This window comes from Asterias rubens, chromosome 5 (genome assembly GCF_902459465.1).
Source record: "Asterias rubens chromosome 5, eAstRub1.3, whole genome shotgun sequence".
Taxonomy (NCBI): domain Eukaryota; kingdom Metazoa; phylum Echinodermata; class Asteroidea; order Forcipulatida; family Asteriidae; genus Asterias; species Asterias rubens.
The window spans coordinates 22,175,552-22,190,625 of NC_047066.1; the positions used below are offsets into that span (position 1 = coordinate 22,175,552).

Here is a 15,074-nt window from a genome sequence, read left to right on the forward strand (position 1 = left end):
TTAACATATTTAAGAGGGGAGAGGTTACCAGCACTTGCACCCTGAGCCAGTATCCTCAGCATTCGGCTTTCAAATAATACCAAAAATAGATCACAAGTAAATTAAAAATGGTTTTACGACATAACGTTGAAAGAAGAATATTTGGAGGGGAGAGGCTACCAGCACTTGCACCCTCAGCCAGTATCCTCAGCATACGGCTTTCAAATAATACCATTTATAGATCACAAGTAAAGTAACAATGGTTTTACAACATTACGTTGAAAGAAGAATATAGTTTGTAAATTTTGGAGGGGAGAGGTTACCAGCACTTGCACCCTCAGCCAGTATCCTCAGCATACGGCTTTCAAATAATACCATTTATAGATCACAAGTAAAGTAAAAAATGGTTTTTTGACATTACGTTGAAAGAAGAACATAATTTGTAAATTTTGGAGGGGAGAGGTTACCAGCACTTGCACCCTCAGCCAGTATCCTCAGCATACGGCTTTCAAATAATACCATTTATAGATCACAAGTAAAGTAAAAATGTTTTTTTGACATTACGTTGAAAGAAGAATATAATTTGTAAATTTTTGAGGGGAAAGGTTACCAGCACTTGCACCCTCAGCCAGTATCCTCAGCATACGGCTTTTAAATAATACCAAAAACATATCTTATGTAGAGTAAAAATAAATGTGATTTTTACTGGTTTATTTTTAACATATTTATGGAAGTAATTTGTACATTTTGGAGGGGAGAGGTTACCAGCACTTGCACCCTCAGCCAGTATCCTCAGCATAAGGCTTTTAATCAGCCATTCATTTAAGATTTAAAAACGAAAGAGGTTTTAAAAACATTTTTCACAGAATGGAGACAAAGAAGTATTTTGAAATACATTTTTAAGGGGAGAGGTTACCAGCACTTGCACCCTCAGCCAGTATCCTCAGCATACGGCTTTGTAGAAACAGTTGCATTGGTTGACCAATTTTGATGATACACAAACTTTGCAGCAAACTATAAGATCATGTTAGTGAGAACTCCAGATCCATTTTGAAGACAGCCGTCATCATCATTCGACATAGACTTGCCTCCGTGGCCACCTCGTCCTCAAATTGTAATGGGGGCGCACTCCTGAAGTCGCTGCCATCACCTGGAGTCTTTCAATCGCTGCTCGTCTCAGTTCTTTGACGCTTCTTCCACTCCACTCTGTGACGTTGTCTACAGCACAGCTTAGGGTGGCCTCTGCTTCAACCTGCACCTGTATAGGCAGAACATCTATAGCTGCGCTGGGTAGGCCTTTCTGTCTAATGACATGATGACCGCCGTCCGTGAAGCAATATTTCAACCAATTCCATACAGTTGTATCTCCTCCAATGATTAAACTCTTGAGTTGAGAAACCATGCACAAATGCTGTCCTTAGCCAATCAGTCGATTCCCTCAGGTAAACGATGGTTCATAGAGGGAGTCTTCTTGGAAATAGTCAGCTGAACTTTCTGATCAATCACACAGACTCCTTGAATGCAAACTGCCATCTTGGTTCCCCATCCTAACACATGAGGCATGCTCTTTCATTTGGTACAACTGTATACAGCTCCTACATACATCAATTAAGTGTATTTTGATGAATGTTGTAACGTCAGGCCTGGTCTATGGTCCTCGACTCTCACAATCCACGTACCTATATCCCACCTCGCTAGCTACGGAGACAGAGCTTTCTCTAACATTGCACCTCGCCTATGGAACTCACTGCTGCTTGACCTCACAACACAGAACAATCCTTCAATCTTCCAACGACAGCTCCAATCTCACCTCTTCATTAACGAGCATTTTAAATTCTAGACTTTCAACTTTGCGTACCGGCACCCTTGAATGGACATTTTTTGTCAGATACTGTTGGCTTTATAAGTGCTGTTTATAACTATCATTTTTGCAACCAGACCTAAACATATTTAAGAAATTATATCACGGTTTATTCATATTCACTATGAAATTTACCAATAATGTAATAATAACAATGTTGGTGTCCCTAAGCATATTTCTAATCCATGGGCACTTTGCCCTGTCTTCAACATCAGTCCACTGCAACCAAAAGAAAAGGCCTTGACTTGTGACTTCTTGATTTGAGCATTCTTGACTTGGGCGGCGTTCTTGACTCGAGCATTCTTGACTTGACTGTTCTTGACTTGATTGTTTTTGACTTGACCGTTGGTGACGTGAGTGTCTTTCAAGCGAAAATTTTTTACGCGAGCGTTCTTGACTTGAGCGTTCTTGACTTGAGCGCTCTTGACGCGAGCGTTCTTGATTGGTGTTCAGTTGTAGTCCATTTACTTAGTAGACACTTCCCATGAAATATGTAAATTAGACATCACGCCTGCACACTAACACTTTGGTTGGCAAAATGAAGGAACATCACGCCTTTTTGCATGGAGATGATAGTGGCATGACTGCATGCATGCACCTGCTTAGTGCACATTCATATGGCGCTTGCCTGTGTCTGTAAGCATGCCTGAATGAAATAAGCATAATTCATGGGAAGGGTCTATTACGCAGTCCAAAATTTCTGAATGTCATCACCATGACTTCAAAGAATCCAAAAGTACTTGACTTGGATGTTATCTCTCGTACATGAACGTCCAGAATATTGGAGTCATTTCCTTTATGGTGTTCCAGTCTTTCCACTTCTGTCATTTCAATGATTGTATCGCCAACATGTAGCGGACTCCTGTATGATACACACTGTGCAAATAGAAAACAAAACAAAAACAATTTAAAATCAACATTGGAGCAAAATTTCCAATTCCAATCAATTACATGGTAGGGCTTTTAAAACAGAATTGTACACACCAAGTGTAACAAATATTTAGAAAACCTTGTTTCAAATTGGCAACATTTCCAAAATTTGTGTTAATAAATTCTTACAGTTTTGAATTATTCCGGGGAGAACCTTGCAAGCATCAGGTAGGGACTGGAAACCCACTCCACATGCAAGGGTTCAGTTCGAAATGGACAGAGGAAGAAATGCCAAAGTTAAATATAATAATAATAATAACCCGTTTTTATGTAGCGCTTTTCATACCCGAAGGGCGTCCCAAAGCGCTTCACATTATTACCCCTGGTCACTGGGCCTTAAATCACTCCTTAAACCATCTCAGCTCCCTGGTGGGGAGTATGCAGCCTGTGCAACATTAGTTATGCGCTACTCGGCTAAATCAACCACACGAACCATCTCTGCCCTCACAGGTACCCATTTACCCCTGGGTGGAGAGAAGCAATTATAGTTAAGTGTCTTGCTCAGGGACACAAGTGTCACGACGGGGATTTGAATCAACACTCTGCTGAACAGAAGCATCAGAGCTTGAGTTTGGTGCTCTTATCCGCTTGGCCACGACAGATGGAAAAATAATTCAAACATTTTTGTAACTTACCGGTCGGTGGAAGGACACAGGTTTTCCTCCATTGGTATCTGCTACATGTCATTCATGGGAGGATAGGAGATGATTATTCAAGCTTCAAGACACAGGGTGAAAACAAAATGGGCACCTCCCTGTAGCCACCTGTAAATGTCATTTAAAAGGAATTGTTAAAAAAATCACTCTCAAAATTTATGGTAAACACTTCTGGTTACCAGCCTACAGCAGCTTTCAATAGTATAAAGCATTTTGAGAAACATTTCACTCTTTTAATAATGTTGTTATGTATAAAGAAATCAGTTTTTATGTTTCAAAATTTGAGACTAAGGAGCGTTACTGCAGTAGCACGTTTCAGATTGTGTTTTCTTATATAGGGGCTGTTCTTCTTGTTTGGACATAATTATCTCCGGATTTTCAGCAATATCTCAAAAACGCAACCTAGGTCTTTAACAGGACTTGCGGAAGGTACCGAGTACTGTTAAAACCCACATCGGTGCATCAGGAAAACATTATTCATCATCCCTGATACAAATTTAACATCAATTCAAGATGTACACTAATTGACAAAACACAAACCGTTTTTTCAATTGTTTTCAAATTGTTCACAAGTTTTCCACTGAGGGTGCTTGAGAATGGGAGTACCTAAAACATCGTACCTTCAGTCAATAAAGAGGCTCCTTGTTCTACATGCTTAGGTGATAAGAGTGAAGTCTTAACTGTGAAAGTTCCTCCGTTCGTTCATTTTCCTGGCTTGGTTCTGTAAATTTAAAAAATACACAAGTTCACATTTTTTTAAACAGGACTGATCACTTTTTTCAATTGTTTTCACTGACAACAAATTCAACGAAATGTTTACTGGTTTTTCATTTATGATGCTTAATATTAAAAACTGTACGATGGGAATACCTGATAGATCATACTATTCAGTCATCAGCAAGTCATTACCTAAAGGCTCCTTCAACTCCATGCTAGTTTAAAGACACATGGACAACTTTTGTAATTGTCAAAGACCAGTTTTCTCACTTGGTAAATCCCAACATATGCATAAAATAACAAACATGTGAAAATTTGAGCTCAATTGGTCGTCGAAGTTGCAAAATAATGATGAAAGAAAAAAAAAACCACTCTTGTCCCATGAAGTTGTGTGCTTTCAGATGCTTGATTTCGAGACCTCAAAATCTAATTCTGAGGTCTCAAAATCAAATTTGTCAAAAATTAATTTTTTCTTGAGAGAGCCGTTTATCACACTATTTTATACTATCAACCTCTCCCCATTACTCGTTACCAAGTAAGGTTTTATTCTAATAGTTATTTTGAGTAATAAATATAATAAAATAAAATATATTGAGTAATTACCAATAGTGTCCACTGCCTTTAATAAGAATGATGTCTCAACTGTGTGCGTTCCTCCCGATGGTCTACTCCAAGGTTTTGATGTCATTTCCTGGCTTCGCTCTCTGTAAATTGCAAAGATACACAATATTAAAGTTTTCAACATGATTGGTCACAAATTTGTTCCATGAGCTCCATGAAAAACAAGATTAATTAAAGTAAAATGAAATCCTTAGTTGGCCTATCTTGTGCATTGGGACTTGCATTATTGTAAGTATGATTTATATGCTAAGCTCATAAAGTGGTTGTAGAAACTATGATTATGTCTTGATTTAGAATTCACTCACATTTAAAGACAGTGAACACTATTGGTAATTGGCAAAGACCAGTCTTCTCACTTGGTGTATCTCAACAGATGCATAAAATAACAAACCTGTGAAAATTTGAGCTCATTGGTCGTCGAAGTTGCGAGATAATCAAAATCTAATTCTGAGGTCTCGAAATCAAATTCATGGAAAATTACTTCTTTTTTCGATAACTACGTCACTTCAGAGGGAGCCGTTTCTCACAATGTTTTATACCATCAACCTCTCCCCATTACTTGTTACCAAGTAAGGTTTTATGCTACTAATTATTTTGCGTAATTACCAATAGTGTCCACTGCCTTTAAACCAATTCCATGATGAGGAGATATACAGCACTTCAAAGATAATCGTCTCTCCAGGATACAAGGCAGGTAAATTCATCAGGACTTACATCATAGCAGTGTGATCGTGGGTTAAGGGGCTCGGGGGACGAGGCAGACCAGGCTGGCTCCACAAAGCATGATCTGTAAAGGGGAGGGGGCAGAGTTATAAGAGGTGATAGTAAATATTTACGCTAAGCACAAGAGAAATTCAGTTAGATGCCATCGATCATCATAAGCTCAGATACTTCTAATTATTATAAACAAAAACTTCAATGAAACAGTTCTCAAAGATTTAAAGAAGAAACTATATTAAATACATAGTATACTCTGCTCGTTCTCCTGAAGACGAGCCGAGTTTACTGTTCGAAACGGAGACCAAACCAGCTCTTTTCAGAGACAACCCTCACTCAAAAGAGATTTACACATGGTTGTACCTGCAAGTTTACTATTTATATATAGTTTCTTTTTATTTCTCTACAACCATGCAAAGCTTCAAACAATACTTATAAATTGCTTCGCGAATTCTCTGCACCGCTGGGGTAAATGCATACCTGTAAGAACAGCATTGGTTCTTGTGATTCAGTGATTTAGCTTGGTGTGTGACATCCTCGGCAGCAAAGACTGTAATATCCCAGGGAGCTGAGGAAGGATTAATTTAAATGCTTCAGTGATTAGGATAATAATAATAATAATAGTAATAATTTGGGGGCTAATCATCCTTACTCGCAGAACCAACGCACAATTCTCAACTTACATATGGCCCTGGCCGGGAATCGAACCGGGGTCACCTTGGTGAGAGGCGAGCGCTTTACGCACAAGCCAACCATGCCACCCAACATGAGCGTCAATATTGGTGTAAATAAGCACTGTACAGTGTCCGACAGTGAAACATGTCACCAAGTTCAGTGGTTAGACTGTAGTGCAGGATTTGAAAACCACGGTGATGGGTTCGAATCCCAGTATTGTCGTCTAAATACTGGATCACAATTTCTTGGTTTGTGCAATTCATACTCATAGAGGTTAAACCAATGTTTGTATGAGAGAGATTTGCTGTTACCAGCTTGGTGTTTATATCCCCTTGTGGGAGTTTGCCGAGTTCCCTTTCTGGGATGATCATCTAAACAAACAAACTATGCCAAATCCATGCAAGACGATGTCCATTTAAGATATAAATTTTATCAATAACTGTTCTTTGTTTAAATTTAAGTATAATTTTTGTAATGCACCTGACCTTCACTGTGTTATATCCCCACTGTAGATTACTAATCAGTTCATTATTTCTGGAGCCGCAATTCAGTCGGTGACAAATATAAACAGTGAGGGAGCCGTTCCCCTTCTCTTTTCATTCCATTGAGAGTGGAAAGGACCTCAATTTTAGCTGCTTCCTGCAAATTGTCTGATAAAGTTATATCTTTATATCCCTAGAAATAATATTAATACTAGGTTCTTATAGAGCGCTTTATCACACCCCAAAGCTGTTAATATTTTGTCCTGCAAGGTATGTGGAGCTACGTTTTGAAGTTTTATATGCTCCTGATCAAACCAGAATCAGCGGGGCAAAGCCCTTCTCTTTTGCGACAAGTGCGTTGGGTTCTCTTAGTGCGTTACACAACACATGGGACCAACAGCCTTGCAGTCCAATCGGAAGGACAAAGCATCACAGGTGTCGCGACTGGGACTAGAAACCACACTTTGCTGATCAGGAACGCCAGCGTTTGAGTCCGTTGCTCTTAACCGCTAGGCCACGCCACTCCACAACCATCACCACTATCGCAGAGATGTCTTGCATCTTCTTTAGACTTGGAGGGGTGTCTTGCATCTTCTTTGGACTTGGAGGGTTGCTTGCATCTTCTTTGGACGTGGAGGGATGTCTTGCATCTTCTTTGGACTTGGAGGGATGTCTTGAATCTTCTTTGGACTTGGAGAGTCGCTTACATCTTTTTAGGTCTTGGAGGGATGTCTTAGATATTCTTTGGACTTTGAGGGATGTCTTACATCTTCTTTAGACTTGGAGGGATGTCTTACATCTTCTTAAGACTTGGAGGGATATGTCTATCTTCTTTGGACTTGGAGGATGTATTACATCTTCTTTGGACTTGGAGGGATGTCTTGAATCTTCTTTGGACTTGGAGGGATGTCTTACATCTTCTTTGGACTTGGAGGGATGTCTTACATCTTCTTTAGACTTTGAGGGATGCCTTACATCTTCTTTGGACTTGGAGGGATGTCTGGTATCTTCTTTGGACTTTGAGGGTTGTCGCTAATCTTCTTTGCACTTGGAGGGATGTCTTACATCCTCTTTGGACTTGGAGGGAAGTCTTACATCTTCCTTGGACTTGAAGGGATCTGTCTTGCATCTTGTTAGGACTTGGAGGGATGTATTACATCTTATTTGGACTTGGAGGGATGTCTTGCATCTTCTTTGGACTTGGAGGGATGTTCTACATATTATGTGGACTTGGATGGATGTCTTGCATCTTCTTTAGACTTGGAGGGGTGTCTTACATCTTCCTTGGACTTGGAGGGATGTCCTGCATCTTCTTCGGACTTGAAGAGTTGTCTTACATCTTTTGGGATCTTGGAGAAATGTCTTGCATCTTCTTTGGACTCGGAGAGTCGCCTACATCTTTTTAGGTCTTGGAGGGATGTTCTACATATTATGTGGACTTGGATGGATGTCTTGAATCTTCTTTATACTCGGAGGGATGTCTTGCATCTTCTTTGGACTTGGAGGAATGTCCTACATCTTCTTTGGACTTGGAGAGTTGTCTTACATCTTCTTCTTTTTTGGAGGGATGTCTTGCATCTTCTTTACACTTGGAGGGATGTTTTGTATCTTCTTTGGACTTGGTGGGATGTCTTGCATCTTCTTTGGACTTTGAGGGTTGTCTTGCATTGGCTTTGGACTTGAAGGGATGTCTTACATCTTCTTTTGAAAAGGAGGGATGTCTTGCATCTTCTTTGGACTTGGAGGAGTGTCCTGCATCTTCTTTGGGCTCGGAGAGTCGCTTACATCTTTTTAGGTCTTGGAGGGATGTCTTGTCTTGAATCTTCTTTATACTTGGAGGGATGTCTTGCATCTTCTTTGGACTTGGAGGGATGTCTTGCATCTTCTTTGGACTTGGAGGGATGTCTTGGATCTTCTTTGGACTTGGAGGAATGTCCTACATCTTCTTTGGACTTGGAGAGCTGTCTTACATCTTCTTTTTTGAAGGGATGTCTTGCATCTTCTTTATACTTGGAGGGATGTCTTGTATCTTCCTTGGACTTGGAGGGGATGTCTTGCATCTTCTTTGGACTTTGAGGGTTGTCTTGCATTGGCTTTGGACTTGAAGGGATGTCTTACATCTTCTTTTGAAAAGGAGGGATGTCTTGCATCTTCTTTGGACTTGGAGGAGTGTCCTGCATCTTCTTTGGGCTCGGAGAGTCACTTACATCTTTTTAGGTCTTGGAGGGATGTGTTGTCTTGAATCTTCTTTATACTTGGAGGGATGTCTTGCATCTTCTTTGAACTTGGAGGGATGTCTTGGATCTTCTTTGGACTTGGAGGAATGTCCTACATCTTCTTTGGACTTGGAGGAATGTCCTACACCTTCTTTTTTGAAGGGATGTCTTGCATCTTCTTTATACTTGGAGGGATGTCTTGTATCTTCTTTGGACTTGGAGGGATGTCTTGCATCTTCTTTGGACTTTGAGGGTTGTCTTGCATTGGCTTTGGACTTGAAGGGATGTCTTACATCTTCTTTGGAAAAGGAGGGATGTCTTGCATCTTCTTTGAACCTCGAAGGATGTCCTGCATCTTCTTTAAGACTTGGAGGGATGTCTTTCATCTTCTTTGGACTTGGAGGGATGTCTTGCATCTTCTTTGGACTTGATGGCTGTCTTGCACCCTCTTGGACTTGGAGGGTCGCTTGCATCTTCTTTGGACTAGAAGAGATGTCTTGCATCTCCTTTGGACTTGGGAGGGATGTCTTGCATCTTATTGGACTAGGAGGACGTCTTACTTCTTCTTTGGACGTGGAGGGATGTCTTGCATTATCTTTGACTTTGGAGGGATGTCTTGCATCTTCGTTATACTTGGAGGGGTGTCTTGTATCTACTTTGGACTTGAAGGGATGTCTTACTCTTGCATCTTCTTTGATTTGGAGGGATGTCTTCCATACTCATTGGAGTGGAGGGAAGTCTTACATCTTCTTTTGACTAGGAGGGATGTCTTGCATCTTCTTTGGACTTGGAGAGTCGCTTACATCTTTTTAGGTCTTGGAGGATGTCTTGCATCTTCTTTGGACTTGAAGGGATGTTTTACATCTTCTTTGTGAATGGAGGGATCTCTTTCATCTTCTTTGAACTTGAAGGATGTCTTGCATCTTCTTTGGACTTGGAGGGATATCCTACATGTACCTTATCTGGACTTGGAGGGTTGTCTTACATTTTTCTTTGAACTTGGAGGAATGTCTTCCTTTTTCTTTGAACTTGGAGGGATATCTTGCTTCTTCTTTGGACTTGGAGGGACGTCTTGCAATTTATTTGGCCTTGGAGGGATGTCTTGCATCTTCTTTGGACTTGGAGGGATGTCCTGCATCTTCTTTGGACTTGGAGGGATGTCTTGTATCTTCTTTGGACTGGGAGGATGTCTTACTTCTTTTTTAAAAACTTGGAGCGATGTCTTGCATCTTCTTTGGACTTGGAGGGATGTCTTACTTTTTCTTTGAACTTGGAGGGATGTCTTGCATCTTCTTTGGACTTGGAGGGATGTCTTGCATCTTCGTTATACTTGGAGGGGTGTCTTGTATCTACTTTGGACTTGGAGGGATGTCTTACTCTTGCATCTTCTTTGATTTGGAGGGATGTCTTCCATACTCATTGGAGTGGAGGGAAGTCTTACATCTTCTTTTGACTAGGAGGGATGTCTTGCATCTTCTTTGGACTTGGAGAGTCGCTTACATCTTTTTAGGTCTTGGAGGATGTCTTGCATCTTCTTTGGACTTGAAGGGATGTCTTACATCTTCTTTGTGAATGGAGGGATCTCTTTCATCTTCTTTGAACTTGAAGGATGTCTTGCATCTTCTTTGGACTTGGAGGGATATCCTACATGTACCTTATCTGGACTTGGAGGGTTGTCTTACATTTTTCTTTGAACTTGGAGGAATGTCTTCCTTTTTCTTTGAACTTGGAGGGATATCTTGCTTCTTCTTTGGACTTGGAGGGATGTCTTGCATTTTATTTGGCCTTGGAGGGATGTCTTGCATCTTCTTTGGACTTGGAGGGATGTCCTGCATCTTCTTTGGACTTGGAGGGATGTCCTGCATCTTCTTTGGACTTGGAGGGATGTCTTGCATCTTCTTTGGACTTGGAGGGACGTCTTGCATCTTCTTTGGACTGGGAGGATGTCTTACTTCTTTTTTAAAAACTTGGAGCGATGTCTTGCATCTTCTTTGGACTTGGAGGGATGTCTTACTTTTTCTTTGAACTTGGGAGATATGTTGCTTCTTCTTTGAACTTGGAGGGATGTCTTGCATTTTCTTTGGACTTGGAGGGACGTCTTGCATCATCTTTGGACTTGGAGGAATGTCCTGCATCTTCTTTGGACTTGGAGGGACGTCTTGCATCTTCTTTGGACTTGGAGGGATGTCCTGCATCTTCTTTGGACTTGGAGGGATGTCCTGCATCTTCTTGGACTTGGAGGGATGTCCTGCATTTTCTTTGGACTTGGAGGGACGTCTTGCATCTTCTTTGGACTTGGAGGGATGTCTTGCATCTTCTTTATACTTGGAGGGATGTCCTGCAACTTCTTTGGACTTGGAGGGATGTCCTGCATCTTCTTTGGACTTGGAGGGATGTCTTGTATCTTCTTTGGACTTGGAGGGATGTCCTGCATTTTATTTAAACTTTCATTCTATCTTTCTTCTAAGTAGTGGGGTGAGACTTGTACTATTGTGGTATAACTGGTTGTAGTATATTCTGACTGCTCTGCTGGTTGTAGTGATGTTTGGCATCTTCTTCTACTAGTTCTACGTATTCTTCTATTTTGTAGCTAGATGATGCTTGGCATACATGTATTCTGCTTGTTATAGTGATGTTTAGCATCTTCTGCTAGATAGTGGAGTATGGAATCTCTGATAGTTGTAAAATTGGGCATCTTCTACTGGTTGTTTTCTGCGCAGTGGAAGCAACCTCTATCAATCTCTGCTGAATCTTCATTTATAGGGCCAAATTCCTAAGTGTTGAGCTTGAGATTTTTCAGGCAGTTTTCAGCCTGAGGTTTGTGTCGAGTTGGAGCAATGTCTGGTGCCTTTTGATAAGTTAGAGCGAGTCTGGCTTAATGGTTCAAGTTTGTCTTATCAGTAGATAACAAGAACATGTCTGGTAACTTGGTAAAAAGAACTTTTTTTAACTATTGATGTTTCTGAAATCTAAGAATAATAGCGGTGATACAAAGAATCAAAGTTCTCTTTAATTCAATTGGATTTAAACCCAATTGTTGTTTCCAAATTGTGATGAAAAGCTAAGCAGACTAAACATGCAATGAGAAACATGTAATTAATTCAATAAAATGGAAGAAAAAAATCATAATAGAGCATTTTATTCAAGAGTAAAAAGTAGTCACCAAAATAACTGAGAGTAATCAACATCAATTGGTCATACAAAAGGTTAAAATATGTCAAATAAAGGTATAAAAATAAGTGAATACTTGGAAATTGCAGAGGGGTGTATGATGTACATTATTTTGTTACATTACTATCAACAATCTTTAAACATTCTGAAACCTATAAAGACCAGGAGGATAATTATGGAAAAGGTGGAAGGGAAAATTGACTTTGCTGCAAGAGTAGTTTTTGAAAACTGTTCTTTACAATTGTTTGTATTTAGGGTTAAGTTCAAGAAAACAAATGTGCCTTCAGTTTAAACAGTGAATTCATAGTTCAAGATTGAAGAAAATGTTTTAAAATTGCTTGTGTACACACATCAAATTAGGGTATTTTTTTAAAATCACGCAGTTTTAAACAAGCAAAAAGTGTGTGCGTGAACAAGTACGACTTTACTCCTCTGGAGGGATGTACCTATTGGAAGATAGATAGATAGTATTTATTCAAACTTCATGGCTTTGGCAAGGATTTAATTTCATTGTATCATAGGGAAGTACAAGGAGTTTTTTTTTATAATGCCGAAGACTACAACTTACAAGTACATCAAATTAACTCACCCCTTTTACAGCTTCATTTGTACCAATCTAAGCCTCTGAACGCACAGGTGAGCTTCCATGGAGACAAACCTGGCCTTCTGTGTGGCTTTTGAAGGTTTATGCTCAATCAGTCATCAGAGAGATTCATGAGAAAATGGGAAAAGAAAAACGGTCATGTATGTCTTCACTGTTTTCATTCACATACATCGGAACTCAATTTGTTGCCAAGTTTAGCTGGGTTTTATCCGAAACTTTTCAATAAAAAACACATGTTTATAGTCTGTATCAAACTACACTACGTTTGCACATGCATAGGAACTTTTATCTTTTATTTTTTGTATGGCAATGTATAGTATTAATGAGAAATTGCAAATGATACTTGCATCTGTTGTGTCTATATGTGAAAACGGATAATCTTCCGGACGTCGCCACCAATTTATCCGCCGTTAATTAACTCCAAAACCACTGAATTTTTTTCTTACCTGAGAAGAAGGGTTACCGCATACATAATTAATTAACAGTTTGTAAACAAAGGTCAAAATTGGGCCGTTTTTGACTCCCAGTGACATCGAACTCCGCCATGTTTATGCTGTTTGTGTGTGTGAGTGCGAGGACGTAAAATTTTTCCGTGAAAACACATGACGAGTGCATAGCCAAATTTTGACACTATTTATCCCCCAAATTCCCGACATTACAACTTAATTAAAGGCTTTCTATAGTGAACAAAAGTTTGCACTTCCAAAATATATATAAATGACTTTATAATTACCTTTAGGAACAGGTTTACTTTCTGTCTAAATCTTGAAGAAATTTGTACTCTCCGCCATGTGTGTGCCTCACTCTGTGCAAACGATGATGGCGCTATAACATTTTAACGGTGCAGAGGTCCGATATTAGGCCGTGTCCGAAACGGCGACTTCGGCTACAGAGCTACGTCTAGATCAGCGCGTCTACCAGTGTTAAAGAATAGGCAGACGCGCGCGATCTAGCCGGCCGTAGCTGGACATGTCTTAAATCAATTCGAAAAGAGAATCCTAAATAAAGTTAGGAGATTTTTTGTTAAGTATGGCAATTTTATCCTGCAGAAAAAAAAAATTGTCCACCTGGCGCAATTATTTTTTTTTTCATCAAAAATGCCACTGTCGTGGTGCTTTTCAATGGGGACATTTTTTGTTCTAATAGATTAAAAAAAAAAGGAATCCTAAAAGAAGAATCTGAATATTTTTTGAAGAGGGTAATTTTATACTACAGAAGAGAAAATATTATTTACAAAGAATAAAACTTTTTTTTGTAAATAATAGTGAAAGTGTAGCCTCTATAGAATTCTCAATGCAATCTTAAGAAAGCAAACAAAACAGAAAAAGCCACAAAATCAACCAGCGCATAAAAAAAAGCCGCATACTATTTTATTTCGGTTGTTTAAAAACATCAGGGTTTTTCAGAAATAGGGTTTGTAGAAATAAAATAAAGCAGTCACCGAACGGTTTAAATCATGCATGTTCAGACCCTAACAGTAAATCTACATGCCATGCCAAACATGCACTACTAGGCTTTTTGTAAATCGCTGCATATTTAATGAGCGTTTCAAATTCCGCTGGCCGATCGCGCGCCCTGTCCTATTTTTAGACTAATAAGCTGGCTGGCCACGTGCTGCGTCCCCCCCCCCCCCCCCCCCCCAATGCTTTTCAAGAAAAGAGCAGGGCACACTCACTGGACGGTCGAGTGTTGTTTATGGTTCTGTGACCTTTCGTGTCACAAATTTGTTGTTTGTTAGTTCGACGAGCGTCCGTTAGTTAAATGCCAAGCAGAATAGTCTTAAATTCTTAATGAAATTTGCCACGCCAAAGTGACCGTTGTGTATGTTTTTTTCTTTTCAATATGAAACAATAATTTTCACGCCTTATTTAAAATAAACAAATTCCAGTGAACCAATAAAAACATTATTATCAACTAATTGTACAGTCACACTGAAAGCATATGGGAAATGTCAGCAAATTATTGCTTGACCAAACTAGCCGATTGGGGCAAGTCCTGAGCCTAAAGTACAGAAAAGTATTGCTGTAACAGAAACAGTTTACCAGCAAAAGTTGTAATAGGTTAACGTTGTTATGACTGGTGCCGGCTCAATCCTTTATGTTTTGCTCAGCAAATTGATAAACAGTGTGAACTTTGGCCATGTACAGAAAGTTTATATAGCGCCGCGTAGCAGCCTATACGAACTTCGCTGTGTAATAGACGCACATGTATGCATGTAGTTTCAAGCAGGCCGCGGAAAAACACAATAATAATTTTTGTTTTGACCAAAAGTGCTTAATTGCTCACTGTTTTGTGCATAGCTAGCTATCATCAACACACACCGAATACATAGTGGTTAGATATCATGTTGTTGTCTATTGGGTTTAAACTGGCTAGAACCAGTTTGAGCATGAGCCGTTGAAAAAAAAAACGGCTGCAAGTTCAAAACGTCTGCATGTTCAAACA

The 15,074-nt window shown here is 39.7% G+C and overlaps 2 long non-coding RNA genes across 3 annotated transcripts; both read right to left on the reverse strand.

The window, feature by feature from the left end:
• Positions 1-2,246: 2,246 nt before the first annotated feature.
• On the reverse strand, positions 2,247-4,087 carry LOC117290819. The gene is made up of 3 exons (XR_004519081.1): positions 4,047-4,087; positions 3,406-3,534; positions 2,247-2,716 (listed from the first exon to the last, which is right to left on the reverse strand). It is a non-coding gene; the product is annotated as an uncharacterized LOC117290819 (long non-coding RNA).
• An 8-nt stretch (positions 4,088-4,095) lies between these two features.
• On the reverse strand, positions 4,096-13,399 carry LOC117290820. Of its 2 annotated transcripts, none has more exons than XR_004519082.1 (5): positions 12,615-13,399; positions 5,962-6,049; positions 5,371-5,551; positions 4,747-4,847; positions 4,096-4,147 (listed from the first exon to the last, which is right to left on the reverse strand). It is a non-coding gene; the product is annotated as an uncharacterized LOC117290820 (long non-coding RNA). The 2 variants fall into 2 exon arrangements; XR_004519083.1 differs by lacking the exon at positions 12,615-13,399 and adding an exon at positions 6,642-6,782.
• Between the last annotated feature and the right edge of the window lie 1,675 nt (positions 13,400-15,074).